Source organism: Orycteropus afer, unplaced genomic scaffold, assembly GCF_000298275.1.
Source record: "Orycteropus afer afer isolate SDZICR_OR568_19922 unplaced genomic scaffold, OryAfe1.0 scaffold00478, whole genome shotgun sequence".
NCBI lineage: Eukaryota > Metazoa > Chordata > Mammalia > Tubulidentata > Orycteropodidae > Orycteropus > Orycteropus afer.
This window is the reverse complement of record NW_006922065.1, coordinates 682,035-685,357: the sequence shown is the minus strand read 5'-3', so window position 1 is coordinate 685,357 and position 3,323 is coordinate 682,035.

Genomic DNA, 3,323 nt, shown 5'->3' with positions numbered 1-3,323 from the left:
ATTGTCAATTCTGATTCATTGTGACCCCCATTGGATTTCTCAGGCAGTAAATCTTTATGGAAGTAGATTGCCCAGTCTTCCTTCCATGAAGTGGCTGGTGGGTTTGAACTGCCAACCTTCTGGTTAACAGTAAAATGCCTTAGGCCACTATGCCACCAGAACTCCTTATCTGTGTGTGTGTGTGTGTGTGTACATGTATGTACACTTATATATGTATGTATATATGTGTACTTATATATGTATATATGTGTGTATGTATATGTACATATGCATATATAAGCTTCATTGGTTTTGCTTCTCTACAGAACACACCCTAAGACATCTATGGAGAAAAAAATAAGAAATATTACATTGGACTTCTCATCAGAAAGCATGCATACAAGGAGAGAGTAGAATAAAATATTTAAAGAAAAAAATATTTAAAGAAAAAAAAGTCTAGAATTCTGTATCAGCAAAATTATCCTTAAAGTTTGAAGAACACTTTCTCAGACAAACAAAAATTGGAAGAAGGTGTCACCAGATCAGCTTTGCCAGAAATGTTAAAAGAAATTCATTATAGAGAAGGAAAATGATATAGATTAGAAACCCAAATATATAGATTAAAAAGAAGAGCATTGACAATGAAATAAAGGGAAAATAAAAACTTTTATTTTTTTATTATTCTTAACTGATCAAATTAATAATAACAATAATATATTGGGTAATAGTAACTTAGGGATAAATGAAATGTATATGACAGTGGTGTCATCAAACATAGGAGGGGAAATTGGTAATACTGAGTTATAAAGTACCTACACTACCCACTAACAGATAAAATACTATTTGAAAATGGACTTATATTAGTTTTAAATGTTTATTGCAAATTCTTAAAGGGGAGAGAAAATTGAATCATATAAAATGCAAAAATAAGTGGAGAAGACAAAAAAGTGGAAGACAAAAATAGAAACAAAGAATAAGTTCAGTGAATAGAAAACTGTTAGAAATATGTACATATTAATCCAACTATATCAGTAATCATTTTAAGTATGAATGTTACCAAATAAAAGACAGAGACTACCAGAGTGAACTAAAAACAAGCCATAACTACATGTTGTATACAAGAAATGCACTTTAAATTTGAAGATTCAAATAGATTGAAATAAAAGGATGGAGAAATATATACCAGGATAACATTAATTTTTTTAAAAAAAATGGTTTAGCTATATTAATTTCAGACAAAGTAGATTTCAAAACAGGAAATAGTATCAGGGACAGAGGCATTACATAATGATAGAAAGGAATGTGTAATCAGCTGCTGTTGGATAAAGTATTCTATAAATGTCCATTAAACCCAGTTGATTGATGATGTTGTTCAGTTCAACTATGTCCTTACTGATTATCCACCTACTGGATCTGTCACTTACTGATAGAGAGGTGTTGAAGATTCCAACTGTAATAGTAGATTTTTCTACTCTTCCTTGCAGTTCTATCAGATTTTGCCTCACATAGTTTGATGCTCTCTCATTTAGCACATACCCATTCAGGATTGTTATATTTTCTTGGAGTATAGCATTGAGTATGTATATGAATGTAAAGAAGAAATGTCTAATCAATAATCTAAGCTTTCAGCCTTTGTTGTTAGATAACACAGAGTTGATTCTGCCTCATGGTGACCCAATGCATGCAGAGTAGAACTGCTCCATGGGAGTTTTCAGGCCTTTCAGAGGCAGAACACCAGATCTGTCTTCTGAGGCATCTGTGGGTAGGCTTGAACCACCAATCTTTCACTTAAAAGTCAAGTGCTTAACCATTGGCACCACCCTGAGACTCCTAAGCTTCCAACCTAAGAAACTAAAAAAGAAAGAAATATTAAATCCAAAGTAAGCAGGAAAAAAAAAAAGAATAAAAAAAGAAAGATCACAGCAGGAATTGATGAAATTGTAAACAAAATATCAGCGAAAATCAACAAAATCAAAAGCTGGTTCATTGAAAAGATCAATAAAATTGACAAACTTCTATCCAGGTTAACCATGAGAAGACACAAATTACTAACATCAAAGATGAAAGAGAGGCCATCACGACTGATATCATGGACATTAAAAATAATATACCAAAAACCAAACTCACTGCCATCGAGTTGGATCCGACTCATAGAGACCCCTCCTTGGGTTTGGATTTCTGAAATGGTATCACTACAGAAGTAGATTGCCCAATCTTCCTTCCAAGGAGTGGCTGACTGGTTTGAACCACCAGGCTTCTGGTTAGCAGTCAATTGTCTAAGCCACCAGAGCTCTTAAAAGTAATATAAGTAATATTATTAACAACTCTATGCCCACACATTTGACAACTTAGAGGACATTGACAAATTTCTGAAAGACACAATCTACTAAAGCTCACACAAGGAGAAATCAATAATCTATAAAGGCTTATATCTATAAAACGAATTGTATCAAGAATTAATAACCTCTCAAAACAGAACCACCAGGCAAGATGTTTGCACCACTGAATTCTACCAAATATTTAAAAAAGAAATTACACTAATTCTCCAAAATTTCTTCTAAAAAACAGAACCAGAGTGAATTTTTGCTAGCTCATTCTATGAGGCTAGCATTATCCTAACATCAAACCCAGACAGAGGGATTCCTAGGATGAAAAATTATAGACCTATGTCTTTTATGAACATAGACACAAAAATCCTCAACAAAATATTAACAAATCAAATCCAACCATTATAAAATGAATTATACACCACAAACAAGTGAGATTTATTTTCAGTATGCAAGGCTAGTTTGACATTCAAAAATTAATTAATATAATGATATCAACAAACAAAGAATCAAAATATAGCATCAATAGATGAAAAAAAAATAAATTTTGACAAAATCCAATGTCCATTCATGATGTAAACTTTCAACAAAACAGGAATAGAAGGGGGCTTCCTCAGTTTGATACAAAAAAAAAAAAAAAATTCCAGCTATCACCAGATTTAATGATGAGAAATAGATACATTCACCCTAAGATTAAGAATCAAACAAAGATGTCCCCTTTCACATCTCTTATTCAATATCTTACAGAAAGTTCTAGCTAATGTAATAAGACAAGAAAAGGAAATAAAAAGTACATATTGGGAAGAAATAAAATTATCTTTGTTTACAGATGATACTGGTGTCACTAGGTTTGGTGTAACCCAGTGTGGTAACTTATGATGCCACCCCCAGCATGGACCTCCTCCCATACTGGACCACACAGAATTCTTAGTAATGTTTATTATCAACTTTAATTGTACAATAATATGTGATGAATATAATTGCAAATTGTTTAAATGTAATATTTCTTAGATTATA